This window comes from Dendrobates tinctorius, unplaced genomic scaffold (genome assembly GCF_039654945.1).
Source record: "Dendrobates tinctorius isolate UK_male_01 unplaced genomic scaffold, ASM3965494v1 ptg000070l, whole genome shotgun sequence".
Classification (NCBI taxonomy): Eukaryota; Metazoa; Chordata; class Amphibia; order Anura; family Dendrobatidae; genus Dendrobates; species Dendrobates tinctorius.
Window position 1 is genome coordinate 16,842,270 of NW_027361738.1, and position 18,524 is coordinate 16,860,793.

At 44.8% G+C, this 18,524-nt stretch overlaps 1 pseudogene; it reads right to left on the reverse strand.

Moving 5' to 3' along the window:
- Positions 1-8,790: 8,790 nt before the first annotated feature.
- LOC141095615 (negative elongation factor B pseudogene) lies at positions 8,791-13,722 on the reverse strand (annotated as a pseudogene).
- Between the last annotated feature and the right edge of the window lie 4,802 nt (positions 13,723-18,524).

Here is an 18,524-nt window from a genome sequence, read left to right on the forward strand (position 1 = left end):
AAAAAACTTTCTGACAATGAGCTGTTCAAGTATTTTAATCATTTCCAGCTGAAATATTTTATGGTTATATATGTTGGAATCTACAATTTACAGCTTTGATATTGCTAGTATATAAAATGTATCATATGTACCACATACCATAGCAGTTGACACCAAATATACGCTGATGCTGCCTCCAATGCTACAGGTTGGGAGTTTGAATTGTGAGGAAGACCAGACTTCAAGAAAAGGGAAGAATGAGTAAATGAAATGAATGTGCCGGTATGTTTGTACAGAGTACAGATATGAGGACCCTCCACCAAAGGAGAAGGCGGAACTACTGAGCAAAGTGACTCAGAATGAAGCCATTATGGCAGGAGATGAGACATCACAGGCACAGAGTGAGTGAAGGCTGGGACACAGCCCTTACTAAGATATACAACTCCACCAAATCGTGACTTTAACACTGGATCCGTAATGGTTGGGAGCTTTGCATATGTGATGTTACATTCATTGAGATGTGGATGCACACAAGGAGAAACTTGGCTTCCTGTACAAGTGAACTTGGCTGGGTTGAGTTGCTAGCACTGGGTAAGACGTTGGTACTAGGCATGATGAAATGTATAGTAAAGGGGACCAGACACTGCTGTGGCTGGATGTGCTACATGTACATAGTCACATAGTGTGCAGGTATGCATAGGGAACTTTTGGAAGGGATGAAGCAAAAATGTGCAAAAGGTATTAAGAGGTGATTTGAAGTCAAATATAGTGCAGTAGAACCACTTGTAAACCTGAATCAGGGCCACGGTGCATATTTTCAGCCAGGTATATTGGTGTTTCAAATGTTCCAGCATTTAATAGAAAATATAGTTAGAAGATCTAGCTGGGGATCCTAGCTGGAGACGAGACTAGACTGGCCCTGCTTCTGGACGGCTTTTCTCAGCACCGCTCCAGATGATTGGCACATCTTGTGCTATGGAAGAAACCAGTCAATCAGCTACTCCAGTCCTGTGAGAAGCCTGCCGGGGAGCGGTGCTAGCTATTTTCATCTTTGCCTATAGTTTCCACCTGTATCCTCAAACTGTAATGTCTTTGAAATGCCGAAGCATTTCAGAGATAAATACACCTGGCTATAATCGGCAAGCCAGGCTCTGATTCAGGTGGCAAGTGGTTTGGGTAGCATGAATCAGATGACAATTTCCCTTTAAACTGTTACTGAAACTCACCATTAAAAAGTTGTTTTATTTTTCAATAATCTTTATAAGATTTTTAAAGAATTTTTGTGAGGGAAGGGAAAGGGTACAAAAAACAAAGGGATAGGATAGGGAAAAAGAAATTTCCCTGTAAAGACAGGGAAATCCCCCAGGGAGTGAGGGAGTAGACAGGCTATATACATAACACATCAGAGACCACAGAAATTTACATATTGACCTCGAATAATACAAAGAGTCTTTTAAGTGATCATCAGAGTTTAGTATCAGTAAGAAATAGAAATCAATGCACAGAAATATGCTGTAATGTTTGCATATTTGTGTTAGCTAAGAAAAAGCTACAAACTCAACTTTACTATCCAGTTGCTAAATTTCTCTGCAATAAAGTAAAAAAAGCTTATAATAATGGTTTAGAAATCTTCGTATTAATACCTAAAAAAAAAAGCAATTCTTGTTTGCCTCCAATGTGTCAATTAGTGAACATATATAAAGTAGAGTATTGGAGGTATAGTAGCCTGCCCCATCTGAGGTATCCGGTGATGCCCCTGGGACCGATTGGGGGGAAAGTCCGGTTCAATCCTAGAATATTATGAAAGTGGAATATACCGTATTTTTCGGACTATAAGACGCACCGGACCATAAGACGCACCCTTATTTTCAGAAGGAAAATAGGGAAAAAAATAATAATGTGTCAAATGGGGGTCCGTCTTACAGTCTGAATTCAGCTTACCTGGGAAGGGATCTGGCACAGGTGGAGAAGTAGTCACAGGGGTCATTCAGTGGTCCAGGCTCGTGCGGTGGCGGCGGCTCTGTGCTGGGGCAGCTGCGCTGGGGCTGGGGCGGGTGGGCTGTGCTGGGGTAGGGGCAGCTATGCTGGGGTAGGGACAGCTGTGCTGGGGCAGCTGTGGCAGGGGCAGCTGTGCTGGGGCAGGGGCAGCTGTGCTGGGGCAGGTGGGCTGGGGCAGGGGCAGCTGTGCTGGGGCAGGGGCAACTGTGCTTGGGCAGCTGTGCAGGGGCAGCTGTGGCAGGGGCAGCTGTGCTGGGGCAGGGGCAGCTGTGCTGGGGCAGGGGCAGCTGTGCTGGGGCAGGTGGGCTCTGTGGTGGTGGCAGCGGGCGGCGCTCTGCGGTGCGGTGGTAGCAGCGGGCTGTGCTCCGGTGCAGGGGCGGCTGCTCCGCCGGCGTTTCTTCGCAGCCCGGAGGCCCCCGCACACCCCTTGCTGGGCGCCGCCATGTTGCGGTGGCCTCCGGGAGCATGGACGCCGGCAAGATGGCCGCCGGTCCGGGGACGGCGCATGCGCAGCTTCAGATCTCGTGCCGAGATCTCGGGGGGACGAGATTCAAATCTCGGCAACGAGATCTCGTCCCCCGAGATCTCGGCACGAGATCTGAAGCTGCGCATGTGCCGTCCCCGGACCGGCGGCCATCTTGCCGGCGTCCATGCTCCCGGAGGCCACCGCAACATGGCGGCGCCCAGCAAGGGGTGTGCGGGGGCCTCCAGGCTGCGAAGAAACGCCGGCGGAGCCGCCGCCCCTGCACTGGAGCACAGCCCGCTGCCACCACCGCACTGCAGAGCGCCGCCTGCTGCCACCACCGCACCGCAGAGCCTCGCCCGTTGTCACTAGCGCACCGGGTACCGTGCATTGCGACCATAAGATGCACCCCCCACTTTCCCCCAAAATTTTGGGGGAAAAAAGTGCGTCTTGTGGTCCGAAAAATACGGTAATACTAATAAAGACAAGTATGAAAACCTGAAGTAAATAAAAATAGTAAAATACAGTTCTTTCAGTCAGGATGAAGGTCCGAGTTCGAAGAAGAAGAGATTCCCTGGGAGATCTTGGAAATCTTAATTCCGGCACATTCTAAAAAGTCAGTCCCTTCGTCTGGAGAAGAGATAGGAATTAACCTTGCTGCATATTTCACCAGGCAAGTCAAAGATTGAGTCCAAAAATATGGTATCCTGGCGCGTAGCAATTCGCGTGTAGTAGAGGAGAATGCTTTCCTTTTTTTTAAGGTGTTTCTTGTTAAGTCCTTAAAGAAAGATAAATGACTGTAGGGGGAAGATTTGAATTTTGGTTCTTTAGACATTCCAAGAAGCGCACTTCTTTTCCAGTTTGGATGAAACGACACAATAACATCCCTTGCTAAGTCCTGCGGAAGTGCGGGTTGTCTGCGTATTCGAAAAGTTTTTTCAATCAGATAGTTCTCATTGGTATTGGGAAACAAGCAGATGATCATTGAAGATATATAGCTCTTTACTTGGTTGGTCTGGACTGACTCAGGGATACCTCGTGTTTTAACATTGTTTTTTCTTTTAAAATCTTCATAATTGGCCAGGGTGGAGTTGAAAGAAGCAATGTCCTTTTTAATTTTATTCAATGATTCTGAGAACATGGACAGCGTTTGAGAGTTGCTTGATTGTTATATGTCACTTTTAATTTTGATTGAATCGGTTATCTTTGAATCGTGAAGATAACGTCCAGAGACCCTTGAAGAGATCAAAGAAGTTGAATGGGTACCATCGGCTAGTATTGTTGATGTGTCTTTAAAAAGTTTTTTGATTAAAACTTTAGAAGCTTTGTGTTTATCTGTTCGATTGAAGTCAGACAGCTGGATTTCGAGATTATTTAATAATTCCGGATCGCCCTCACCCTTAACGTCCTTTCCAGAAGATTCAACTGAGTTTAAAAAAGCTATCAACATTTTCACCATGAACCCCTCTGTGGGGTAGTCATCGGATGCTGGAATCTCATCTATTGGTAATGGGTTAGAAACAGACTGCCCATGATTCATATAGGGTTTCTCATGATTCGGCTCAACCTTGTCGGCTCAGAATAGAAATTTTTCAGTAAACTCAGAGTTCTCTTGCATATCCGGATTACTTGAAGATGTAGAAAAAGTCACGTCTGAATTATTGCTGAGAGATTCACTTTCCCTATGTTCAGGTGATCCCATATCCTCATAAAAATCTTCTGAATGTACGCTTTCCAGACCCTCCAGTGATTTGACTGAGCCTCCAGATTGATCTGACAAAGCTTCATTATCACTGTTAGCCTGGAGTTTACTTGTAGAAGTCCCTTTAAATTTCCCAGTCAAAAAATATATAGCAGTATGATAAGCTGGGTCTGGGTCTTTTTTGGTTAATAGTAGTAGCTTGTAGCTTAGGGTTAAAGAAGTTAGGAGGAGACTCTCCCCCATTCAGCATTCCCAAATGCAATCCACCATTTTCCACAAGACAAGGACTCAGTCTTATTTATCTGCAGGCCAGTATCATCAGTGTCAGGACCCCCAGCAGACCTCTGATGCTGTATCCTTTTGCCGCAAAGATTCCCATATACCTCCCCTGTAATGGATTTGTCTCCACGCACCCGACCACTGCGATTACTGCGATTATTTGGCACATTTGACACCTCAGTATTAACATTAACGCGCTTCATTGCCAAGGGACTTATTTGAACAGGTTGTAAGGGTTTGCTTACCGAAGTTGATATCAGCCTGTCTGATTTATTCTTCATATGTCCCCCACAATCCACCTCAGATCTCATTAAGGTTTTAACTTTGTCCTCCATGTCTGGGCTTCCAGAATGCACTCCCGGATTTCCTTCTACATTCCAAAGAAGATGATGATCCCCCTTTAAATAATGTGATGGTGATGCAGTCTCCTGCTCCTCCGTTGTCGCTCCTTGTAGTACCGCTTCCTGCGCCTGCAATCCAGCTCCTGCCTGTGACCTCGGCACGAACACAGGTGCATCGCTTCTCAGCAGAGGTTTCTCGTGGGGCTCCCTTTGTGAAGCCGCTGAATCCTCTTCATTCCACATCCTCCCAGTGCCCAAAGCCGCCGCGGTCTCCCTATTCTTCTCCTTGTCCTTGACAGCTGCTTCCTTGACCGCGTTGAGGGGAGATTTCCTGTCGCTGGGTCGCTGCACAGAAAGCGCTGACACACCCTTCCTCATCCTCCCAGTGCCTGAAGCTGCCGCGGCCTCCCGACTCCTCTCCCTGCTTTTGACAACTGTTACCTTGACCTAGGTGAGGGGAGATTTCCTGCCGCCGGGCTGCCGCTGCAAAGAAACCGTTGAGTCACCTTCATACCGCCCGGTGTCCAAAGCCTCCGCGGTCTCCCGACACTTCTCTTTGACAGCTGATGCATGGACCGCGATGAGAGGGGATTTCCCGCCGCTGGACTCCCGCTGCGAAGAAGCCGCTGAGTCACCTTCATTCCACCCGATGTCCGAAGCCTCCACGGTCTGCCAACATTTCTCCTCCTCCTTAACAGCTGATGCATGGACTGCGGTGAGAGGGGATTTCCCACTGCCGGACTCCCGCTGCGAAGAAACCACTGATTCATACCCAGCGTTCTTCAGCCACCCCAAAGTGCCCGGAGCAGCCCTGGTCTTCCGACTCTCCTCCTCACCCGCGACAGCCGCCGCTTGGGCCCCAGTGAGGGGAGATCTTCTGACAGCAGGATTCCCGGGGTCCGTGTTGTTTTGGAAAGCCCCAGCTTCTTGTTCCAGCGGGGAGTCGACACTTGAGCTGCAGGCCTAGTCTGTTTAGCTCCTGATGTCGGAAGACCCCCGCTAGGTTTTCTTCCATTTCTTTGTCCTGAGGCAGGATTTTTCCTTCCAGGAGTGGATCCAATCTTCTTATAATCGAATCCTGGCATGATTTTGGTGCTTTTTAGTCCAAGATATCCACTTTTAGTAAGCTTTTGTTGCTTTAATTAGGGAAAGCTGCAGGAGCTCCTGAGAAACACGTCTGCCTCCTTCCCCTGCAAACCACGCCCCCCCTAAAAAGTTGCTTTAAAGCCATTGAAATATACATGAACATTATTATTTTGGGGGTGAAAATCAAGATTCTCCATTTTGGCTGAAAACCATACAAATGGGTAATTATCTACAATATCAGTCATATTTGCCCAATATGTCCAATGCAAAGTGATTGCACACAGCTTAAAACTTTACATTTTTGTCAGACTTTTATGTAATGTGCATTGGTATATATATACAGTAGATTTCTATAATACTAGATGTAAACCTTGGCTGTTGACGAACCCTATTCACTTTCAGGTTTCTCTCAGGGTTCTAGCATTTTTTATGCTATGAACAGCACTTTGGTGTCAAGGTAAGCAATACAAACGTAATCAGAGCTTAATGTAATGGAAAAGTAAACCATTTATTTTAAGTAGAGATGGACCTGATAATTGTATTGATACTTAGACTTTATCATTATTTTGAACCTAATGCATTAATACCTCAACTGTTACAACAAGATGGTAATAGCTATAGTTTTAGGTTGCAGTTTTTTACAGGATGCATGACAGATATAATAGATATTTTACAAGCTGTCCATTAAAATTCAAAACCTGAATTTGAATTATTAAAGGAGGTGCTTGACAACCCAGTTTATAAGACAGTTATTAGGAACTGTTGTCACACTGTGACTGTACATAAATAAGGAACAAGGCCCTGCACTGTCCCTAGGGCTGGGACCTTAACTATCCCTGCTCCCAAAGGTATTTCTAAAGGTCAGGAGGTTTGGGCCACCATCCTTACTGTACTCTTGTTATACCATAAGCTGGCCCCTCCACCTCTCCAGGAGGCCTGAAACATAAATACTAGTGTGTATGTAATACTAGTGTGTATGTAAGAAGATGAGTCGAGACGGAGTCAGCAGTGTGCGGTGCCCTTTAAGGCCGGAACTATTGGGGCTGTCACCACTGTTGGCGGGGTAGAATTCCTCTGAAAGGGAGAGACCTTTCTGTCAAACAGCAGAAGGTGCGGGATATATAAGGAGACCTGAGCGTGGGAACGGGGCAGACTTGGCGGGAAGGCAACAGGAGACTGTTGACTCACTCTCCACTGCTAGTGCTGACAACTCCACTTTTCCCATACCTCAGTGTGCTGTGCTGACCGTTAGACTTCTTGTGACGCTATTAATTTACCGTCTGTTCCCGCACTGTTGGATACCCCTGTTTTGCCTGAGACAGCGGACAAACTGCTTAGAGACTACTCCGTAAGACTGCGGGCTGTTGCAGCCTGTACATGTCCTCGCGACCTGTGCCCGGTGCCATTTTTGAGGAATCCACATAAAGGACTCTTTCCACGTTTCGGCGCACCCAAGTCAAGCAGAACTGAATCCATCAGCATTGTCGGGCGGCAGTGCTACTCGTATCTCGGTAGCAGAGCCAGAGTACATCAATCGAGATGATGTGGCGCCCCTGAGGCTCAGTCACCACAGAGGTACTGCACCTTCTCCTAAGGTGTAGTGCCCCACCAACTAGGTAAGTTGGGAACTCCTTTCCACACTCCAACACCTGCACCCACACACAGGATAGTTCAGCAATGGACCAGATTGCGGCTCCATGCTTAGAGGATAGCAGAGCACCTTTAGTGGGTCCTTGCTTCGTAACACGAGATGTGCTGGGAGGTGGGTGGAGTTGAGATTCATATAAAAGAGTGGGAAGGTTTAGAATTACAGTTCAGTCTGAGAGAGCAGTCTGACAGAAGGTCGGAGGAGAGAGGACAGTCAGTCAGGAGAGTCTGAGGACGGGTCCGGGAAAGAAGGAGTGCTGCAGCTGCCTCAGTGATCTGAGCCAGCTGGCACGGGAAAGAGAAGAGAAGGAGAGAGACGTAGAACTGCAACCTAAGCTTCCATAAGAGAGGGAAGGAACAGCACGGAACGAAGGAGTAGGAGAACAGAGAGGAGTTGTGGGTTGGAAGAGGAACCCTGCTTATAGGTTCTCAGCGCAAGGCCGAGGCCCGGGTCCCCGAGGTTGTATGGACACTTATGGTTCTGCAGCAGACACCGGTGGAGTAGTTGGCTGTAAATGCACTACTCCCATCTAAGACATGGGACACAACAGTAACCGAATAGAGAGCCAGGACTCAGAGAGGAGTCCCCGATAGAGGCTACAGCTGTCTGTCATACAAGTAGAGTTGTTAGGAACCTCTGACAGGAGGAACTTCAGAGTACCACGGTACTGGAGCTCTTCACACTAAAGGCGCAATAGAGGAGTCGTTCAGGAAAGGTACATGTTGGCGGAGTGTTGGAGAGGAGAAGCCTAACTTGCCCGGGAGGTTGATTGAGTCTCTGCCCCGGAGGACACGGCATGGAAGCGGGCACCAGTGGTTACCAAGAACTGTGAGTAAAGCGTTGAAACTGCAAGCCCTGGTGTCCTCCATTCCTTCTTGCGTCTGCCAGCACTGCTACATTCCCTGCGCCGGACACCACACCATCAAGGTGTCCCCACATCTACACTGCCCTGGGACAACAGCCCTGCCTGTGGAGGGCTATACCACCATTGCTGCATCCCACCATCTGTCCCAGAGGATCTGTCTGCAGCTTCGGCTTAACATCTCCCTTGCCGAACACCACAGGTGGGGTCACGAACTATTCCTATAAATCATTAACCACACACCACCATTGACATTGGGCACCCAGGGCCACGGACCGGATCACAGCTGCCGTGATACTTTCCCCCTGACACCGGCCCGGTACCGTGTACCCCACTGCCCTGGGACTGGAAGGCGACCCAATGACACCGAGAGATTTTCCAGCCTCTCCCCTGCCAGAACTGCAACCGATAAGTTGTCTTGTTTTATGGGCGCCTAGCTCACACAATGTCTGGACCCCAAAGCATTGTCCATCTCTATACACTAATTGTGGTACCATGGCCGATATTATACCACTGGAGGCGTGGGCATGTTGTGTAGAGGCAGATCTATGGCTGCGGGCTCCGGTTCTGCGGCTGGGGGACTGGCTTTCTTCTGCTGGAGCTTTTCACACAGCTGGGTATAAAGCTCCTTCACTGCTTCTCCACTTGTTTTGGTAGGTTCCAGGGCTTTCTGAAATGTTTCCAACTTAGAAGGTGCCACTTTGTGGTGGAGGTGTAGCAGCAGGCGAAGGACGTGTCTGTGAATGTTTTCCTTTTTGGTGAGGGCCACAAGCAAGAAACCATCAAATATGTGGCTGCAAAAGTCTTCTGAGCCAAACTCCTCAGCCAGCAGCGTCTGGTTACTGGTGAAGAGGTGCAAGAAAATGTCTGTGAATGCCGTGTCATTGTAGGTCTCCTTGATGGTGGGCAGCATGCGGAGTAGTGGGTTCTTATTCCTCTGCTTTGTGATGTGCAGCAGGTAATAAAGTTCTACCTCACAGGCAATTCTGTTCTCCTGCAGAAACCTGGTGAAGACATCCGGCAGGGTATTGGGGTACGTGACCAGCACCTTCTCTTCTGTGGGTAACTTGTGCTCTACATTGAACGTGTAGTCATCTACTACTAAAGATATCAGGAGAGGCAAGAATCGGGTGATCACCTCCGAGTCCAGCTTAGGTTCCTTGAACACCTGACTGTCTATCATGTCCCAGGCTTCGTGCCCCAACGAAAGCATCCGAAGCAGCAAATGCAATTCATGGATGTCCCTTGGGAGGGATTCTTGGCTGATCAGCTCTTGTAGGTTCCGGATGGTGCTCAGTGCTAAAGTGTTGATGGTGAATGGGTCACACAGGATCATGGACAAATTCCCCAGAACCTGCTCTTGACCCTTCTTCACTCCATCAAGAAATCCCTCTAATTCCCAGGCTCTCTTTGCATCCACAAAGTTTTCTCGGATGCAGGAATCCAGGCACCAGGTGAACTTGTGACAGGGATCGACTGAGCAGATCTCGCTGACATCCAGGTCATGCAATGACATGAGGAGCTCAGCCCGCAGGGTGCAGTTGTGAATGTTTCGAGTCCTTAAGAAAAGAGTGCGCAGAAACTGCAGGACCATGTCATACAGCTTCACATTCTTCCCGATCATCTGAGTCAGTTTATGAACCACCTCCCCCTTGTCTTCAGGGAGAGGCTGAAAAAGTTGTGCAAGATGGAGAGGTCGCTGCTGACCAGTATGTACTCCTTCTCCAGGATGTACTGCTTCAGCAGAGGCGACACCTCGTCACCGAACAGAGCCTGGTTATCCTGCCAGATCTGTCGCTTCCCCTCCACGGCACAGGCTTTATACAGATCCTTGTCTGCCATCACCAGCTTCAGCTTCTTCTCTGGCACCTTGGGCAGGTGCTTCATTTCACACATGACCACAGGCTGGATGGATGGCATCTTCACCAATGGGAACGACTTCTCCAGCAGCTCCTCCAATTTACTGTACCTGTTCCCATCTTTCCCTTCGGACGCGATAGTGGACACTCTCTCCAGTAACTTCTCCCTTAGTTCATCGAATACAGTCTGGTGGAACTCGAGCCGGGGGGATGCTGTGAAGATCCAGGAACGGGAGCGGTGACTGCAGTGACGGCAACAGAACGCCATTTTCTGTCTGGAACTGCTCTATAGCTTTCAGGGGTTCCGTGCAGTTGGTCAGTGTTTCCTTCAGATCCTCCCCATTGGCGATCTCGAGCCCCTGGAGCCCTGCGAATATCCTGAGCACTGCTCTCTTCTCCACACTGCGGGGCACAGACTGGTCAGGGCCGGGGCCCCACTCCGGAGGGCCCTAACTGCTGTACACAAACCGTCCCAGGCTCTGCAATAAAAAAAAAAAAACAACTAGAGCTGGTACAAAGGAGGGCAACAAAATTAATAAAGGGGATGGGAGAACTACAATACTCAGAGAGAGTAGCAAAATTAGGATTATTTAGTCTAGAAAAAAGATGACTGAGACGCGATCTAATAACCATGTATAAGTATATAAGGGGACAATACAAATATCTCTCTGAGGATCTGTTTATACCAAGGAAGGTAATGGTCACAAGGGGGCATACTCTGCATCTGGAGGAGAGAAGGTTTTTCCATCAACATAGAAGAGGATTCTTTACTGTTAGGGCAGTGAGAATCTGGAATTCCCTGCCTGAGGAGGTGGTGATGGTGAACTCAGTCGAAGGGTTCAAGAGAGGCCTGGATGTCTTCCTGGAGCGTAACAATATTGCATCTTACAGTTATTGTTAGGTTCTTTAGAAGGACGTAGATCTGGGTATTTATTCTGACAGAATTTTCTAGGCTGAACTTGATGGACTAATGTCTTTTTTCGGCCTTACTAACTATGTTACTTTGTTACTATATATTCTTCTTCTGATTGTCTTTTCCTCCCTGCGTGGGGTACTACTTGTTATTGCCTGTTCAGTAAATCCTTGTTAACCCCTTCTCTGTCTTCGGTTACTCACTGCATCCCCACGAACTGTTTATCACTTACATGTAAACATGCAAGACAAACAGGAATTACAAAAAGCAACTAACATACAAAACACTCACAAAAGGTAGCGAGGTATATTATGAAGGGTAGGAATGTGGAAATGAAATGGGGATAAGACAATGAGAAAGGCATACACCCCAAAAACAGCATGCCACACTCTCCAGCAGAAACTATGATCTCCATCTCAGCACAGGGACACCCAGGAGCTAGGAAGTAAAACTTTCACTGGCGAAGAAGAGAAGGTCTGGCCAGATTTTGTAGGGTGTGGAAATGACCAGATGACAAACAGCTGTGAAATGGAGTTGCAAGTTTCTAACCAGCATAGAAAGGGTCGTTAACCTCTTCAGCACCAAAGGAAATTAAATCCATTTAATATGAAACACAAACAGGCTAAATCAAAGATCTGCGATTCACGTAGTGATTTTCTATCCCTAGATCTCCCAGGAGGGCATGACAAATTTGTTCCTAGGAACCAGAATGACAGATAGTAAGTTGAAATCTGGTTTTGTAATATGCACCTTGACAGCGATTAAACCACTCTGCTATGTATGGTAGATAATCTAGGGAAATTATGGGCGAGTCCTCTATGGTTACACATGATTCTTTTACAGAAGAGCACATCTTGAAAAGATTTGAATTTGAAAGATTCTTGCAAAAATCATTTGCCATGAATTACAAGTACTCCAATTGGGAAGAAAAATATGTGCACGCCCTATATAGAAATTAATTAATCTTAATAGGTATAATAAACAGCACAGACCACAAACAGCAATTTGTTAAAAATATTTCTTTAAAATGAATATACATGAAAAATGGGAGAGGCTAGGATAAGGTAGTCCAATAGGGACCTCTACAACAGGCAGACTCTAAGTAAATATAAGACCCTAGTTCAAAAAGCGCACATTCCACATGAATACCATAAGTAGCAAAATATATAAAATGTAGAGTAAAGAAAATTCTTAGAAATAGACTAGAGTGGAAGTGCACAAACATTAAAGGCATACACGCTGCATCAATGGAACAAACAGGTAAAAATATTTGCCAGCATATTTACTTTCTCTCATATGTCACCAGTGGACAAATTTATTTTACTTAACAGGAACCCATTGCATCATTTTTAGCAACTAAACTGTCCCCCAGATGCTCGTCACTGCGCATGAGCGGGATTTTAGAGCAGATTCCCATTTTGTCGACGTCTCTTCGGAAAATCAGAGTGCATGGGTGTCGACAATATGACGAGCCCATGACTGAAAGAAAATGAAGCCTACACCTATGACTGAATGAGAAGGTACTAAATCACTCTACAAAGTAATTTTTGGAGATGATTGTGGAGCCATTTTGATTAAAAACAACGTGTTGGTGATACACATTGCATCACTAACAACACACTGGGGATAGCTTAGTTGAATAAAATTATGTGATAGGTTCCTTTTAAGTCTTTATTTTAAGTTTGCTAGAAGATTATCTTTAAGGCAATAATTACAGACATGACCTCTTGCCTGAACGATCCTCACCTATGGATAGACAAGTCTTTGCAGATCTTCTTGATCTACTTCAGGAGAATCAAACTCATGCAGGTAGAAAAAATTCCAACACAGATATCCCTCATCATCAATTCCTTCTTTGTCTTTAGTTCCCTCAATCTCTACCTTCTTTGAGGTTATGAAGGATGAGATTAAAAAATTACCAAATAATATGTACATTCATCAAAATATGTCTCCACCAGAGAGATGTGCCCTTCTCAACTTCGAATACAACCAGGCTTTCTTAATTAAGGAAGCAGACAAGGGGGCAATATAGTACTGTAGTATGGAGAAATGTATGTCACTGAAGTCCAAAGGCAACTGAGTAACATTAATAATTCTTTCAGGCTGACCCTACTCCTATCTTTTTTTCTCGTTTACTTGACAAGGCTTTGGAACTTGGCATCATCAAAAAACAAGAAAAAGATTACATCCATCTCAGAAAAAATGTTTTTCCAACATTTTACATCCTTCCCAAAGTGCACAAGAATTTGGAATGCCCACCTGGGAGACCTATAGTCTTGGGGATTGGGGAATGTGTGAAAAAGATTGTCCTCATTCTGATTTTTCTCTTCAACCGCTTGATCTTAATTTGCCTTCCTACCTTAAGGATTCAACTCAACTAATGCACTACTAATTACGATCAACGTGGAGTCGTAATATACTAACATTGCACACCAAGATGTCCTGACTGCGGTAGCACAATTTTTGCATTGCATATTGCCGGTGGAGTGCGCACATCACTTTTTGTTCAGACCAGACCTGATACTCTGTGCATTCCACCGATATGTTCTGATGAAACGCATATGTAATTTCCTCTGCCGCCTGGTTACGCATACGCTTTGCATGAACCAGGAACACCTTCTGTCTCCACGCAGCTGCTGCCCCTTTTCCCGAATAGACCCATTGAGCCCACTTTTTTAACTTGTTAACTCAGGCATCTCTAACCCACCCTGGTAAATATGCTGGCAAATATTTTTACCTGTTTGTTCCATTGCTGTTGAGACAGTTTGTATGCCTTTAATGTTTGTGCACTTCCACTCTGATCTATTTATATGAATTTTCTTTACTCTATTTGATATATTTTTCTACTTATGGTAATCATGTGGAATGTGCACTTTTTGAACAGGAGTCTTATATTTACTTAGAGTCTGCCTGTTGTAGAGGTCCCTATTGGTCCACTTTATCCTAGCCTCTTCCATTTTTCATGCATATACATTTTTAAAAAATGTTTTTAACAATTTGCTCTTTGCTGTCTGTGCCATTTATTATGCCTAATAAAATTAATTAATTTCTATATAGGCTGTGCATATATTTTTCTTTCCTGTTACTTTTCTCTGTGTTACCCATTTGTTTTGCTCTACAGGGTTGACGTAACATCCCTTATGTACATTTTGCTGTGACTATTTTCTTCTTTCTTGTTTCTTGTACTGGAAGTCAGAGATGCTTCCAAGCATCTTCCCCATTCTATTCCCATTCCACTTGAACGTTATTTTTTTAAGTGTTTTCATAAATTTCAGGGATTTTACTGCCCCCCAGTCATCCCTTGGGGGGTCTGCAGGGAAAATGCTCTAGTTTCCCAATGACTTCCATTATACTCGTTACTTGAGCCCATCCAAACGTCTGACCTGCTTGATACGAGTACCGAGCTCTCGAGGATTTTACTACTCACTTATCACTATTAGCCATTTAAAGGTATCAACCACTGAGGACTCACAAATTTTTTTATTTTTCTATCAACTGGCCATCACAGCACAAAGATATATTTTTCTTAGCCTTATAGCAATTTATGTAGGGATACATTATCCTATCTTTACAAAACTTAACTCTATGACATGAGATTGTGGCTGACTAAGGAGTAAAACTTATCCTGACAGACCCCAGGAAAGTAGGGCATGCACAATTAATCATTTACCTATTAAGTTTATTGTTTGGTCAGGGAAGTAAAAAACTGACCATATTGTGGTCAACTGTGAATTTTAAGTTGGGTTTAAGAATAAAATATCTGACATCTTTTTTTTGTCAAGTCCTGCATAATCATTTCATTTTGAATGTTAATGTCTTTTTATAAGAGCAAAGGGGAAATAGCTGCTGTCAGCCCTCTAAGGATTGCAATTCTCCAGAGGACGCCATCTTGTAGTTATGTCCACATCCAGTAGTAATGTTCCCTTCCTAGTCCTTATATTGCAGTAATGTCCCCCATCCTGATCCCCATATTGCAGTAATATCCCCCATTATAGTCTTCATCCTGATCCCTATATTGCAGTAATATCCCCCATTATGGTCTCCATCCTGATCCCTATACTGCAGTAATTATTATTATACATTTATATAGCGCCATTTATTCCATGTCGCTTTACATGTGAAAAGGGGAAATATAGAAAAGTACAATAAACATGTGCAAGACAAGGGACACACAAGTAATGAAGTATGCCCATTATGGTCCCCATCCTGATTCCTATATTGCAGTGATATCCCCCATTATGATCCCCATCCTGATCCGTATATTGCAGCAATATCCCCCATTATGGTCTCCATCCTGGTCTCCATATTGCAGTAATGTCCCCCATCCTGGTCTCCATATTGCAGTAACGTCCCCCATCCTGGTCTCCATATTGCAGCAATGTCCCCCATCCTGGTCTCCATATTGCAGCAATGTCCCCCATCCTGGTCTCCATATTGCAGTAATGTCCCCCATCCTGGTCTCAATAATGCAGTAACGTCCCCCGATCCTGGTCTCCATATTGCAGTAATGTCCCCCATCCTGGTCTCCATATTGCAGTAATGTCCCCCATCCTGGTCTCCATATTGCAGTAATGTCCCCCATCCTGGTCTCCATAATGCAGTAACGTCCCCCATCCTGGTCTCCATATTGCAGTAATGTCCCCCATCTTGGTCTCCATATTGCAGTTATGTCCCCCCCAGGCTCCATCTTGTAGTATTGATCCCCTTTGTGCCGCTCTTCACTTACACATTAAAAAAAAATCCTTCTCATCTGACCTCTGCTACCTCGGTGAGCAGCATCTTCATCTCCTCCACAGCCAGGGCAGCGCATGGCAGTGACGTCATATGTTGCCTGCGCCGGCATGCCGACATCAGCTACTGGCCTCTGATTGGCTGGTGGTTGCTATTGGTATTGCAGCGCAGAAACCTCAAATATGGGGGAATGGATCTGTACATCAATAAATTAAACATCCTTTTATTTAATCTGTTTCAAATGAGACATACAAAATTAAAATTCATAGCGATTCTGACACATTTCTGGCATAATTGCCCTATAATCTACGACTAAGGTCAACTATGTCAGAAACGCATCAGACTCGGTATGAATTTTCATATTGGATGTCCTGTTCTAAACACATGTTTTATTTATTCCTCATTCTCCATTTTTTGGTCGGATACACACTGTTTGTCAGCAGTATGGATTGACATACATACAGATGGGAGCAGCCACAACTGCGCAGTGACGCTTTTCAGTTTTTTCTTTTAAACTTTAAAAACAATAGATCGGTGTGCTTTACCAAAATCTCTATCTTGGTCTCATCTGTCCACAAGACGCTTTCCCAGAAGGATTTTGGCTTACTCATGTAGCCTAGCTTTTTTATGTCTCTGTGTCTGGGTCTCCTGCCATAGAGTTTCATTTCATTTCATTCCAATGTGGATAGGTCATTCACGCTGGCACTGATGCATCCTGAGCCTGCAGGACAGCTGTAATTTGGAACTTGATTGGGGCTGCTTATCCACCATCCGGAATATCCTGCGTTGCAACTTTTCATCATTTCTTCTTTGCCTCCTTGTCCAGGGAGGTTAGCTCCAGTTCCATGGGTTGAAAACTTTTTGATTTATGTTGCGCACATCAAGATCTCTGGATATGGGACTTGTAACCTTGAGATTGTTGATATTTGTCAACAATTTTGGTTCTCAAGTCTTCAGACAGTTCTCTTCTCCTCTTTCTGTTCTCCATGGTTAGTGTGGCGCACACAGACACACAATGCAAATACTGAGTCAACTTCTCCCCTTTTTATCTGGTTACCAGCAGGATTTTCATATTGAACACACCTGTTACTTGCCACAGGTGAATTTCAAGGAGCATGACATGCTTCCAACAAAATTGTTTACCCCCTTAATTTTGGAAAGGTGTCAACAATTTTGATCTGTCTATTTTGGGGGTTTTGTGTGAAAATATGCTCAATTTGCCTTTTTTTCTGTGTTTTTTTGTGTTGTTCCAATATGCAAAAAATAAGTAAACGTGCGTATAACAAAACATGTGTAATTGCAATAATGTTCTGGGAGAAATACATAATTTCCAGAATCAGTTTCAAGGGTGCCAACACTTTTCACCATGACTGTATTTAGGGTCGTTGTTCTGCTATAAGTTGAACCTACACCACAGTCTCAAGTCTCTTGCAGTCTTAAAAGGTTTTCTTTCAGGACTGCCCTGTATTTAGCTTAATCCATTTTCTGATCAACTATGGCAAGATTCACTGCAACTGCTGAAAATAAGCATTCCAACAGCATAATGCTGCAACCACCATGTTTGATGGTGGGGATGTCATTTTCAGGGTGATGTGCAGCAATCTCTATCACAGATAGTGTTTTGTCTTTATTGTAAAAAATTCTACTTTTGGTGTCTTCTGTTGAGGACACCTTCTTCCACATACTAGCTGAGTCCACTACATGGCTTTTTGCAAACTGCAAAAGGAACTTCTTATGACTTGTTTTCAAAAATGGCTTTCTTCTTGCCACTCATCCACAAATGCTAAACGACTAATTGTTGTCCTGTGGACAGATTCTCTCACTTGAGCTGGATCAGCTCATCTACAGTAACTATAGAACTCTTGACTGCTTCTCTAATTAGTGTTCTCATTGCTTGGAATGTCAGTTTAGGTGAACTGCAATGTCTTGGTAGATTTGCGGTTGTGCCATACTCCTTCCATTTTTGGATGATTTCTTTAACAGTGCTCCCTGAGATGTTCAGAGCTTGAGCTATTTTTTTTTTATAACTTAGCCTTGCTTTACCCGTGTCCTGTGTGGCGTCTTCTTTGGTTTTCATGATGCTATTTGATCCCTAATGTTCTCAAACAAACCTCCGATGCCTTTATGGAACAGCTGCAGTTATGCTGAAAATATATTATACAAGGGTGGTAGCAACCTAAATTGCACTGGAAGTAGGAAGGAAGTGTTATTTGTTTTGAGAAGAGTGACACAACAATTGTTCTGGGGGTGGGTGACAAAGTGTGGGCCAGTGTTGACCTCACTGTACTATATGTGGTCAGATTGATTCAATAAGGAGCTAAAGTAAATAACGGGAAATGAAGCAACTGAAAAAAAAACTGTTTACTAAATTTGGAGAACTGGAGAGGATTCACAGCTGGTAACAGTATGTGAAAAATTGAAATAGGTTATTTCCTGGACGTCTTAGAGCTATCAGGATTGCTTTCATAACTTTCTAGAAGAATTCTCAAATTAATGCAGCCATACCTTTGTATATTTATTTCAGCCAAGGGATTCATTCACTCATGCAACAATTTTTAGACCTGGAAGAAAATGAATTTGATGCACAGAAGCCTTGACACAACCCTTAAACATTTTAAGAAACTCAAACTTTTTAGACAACTGCTTTGCCGGGCATTCATAGT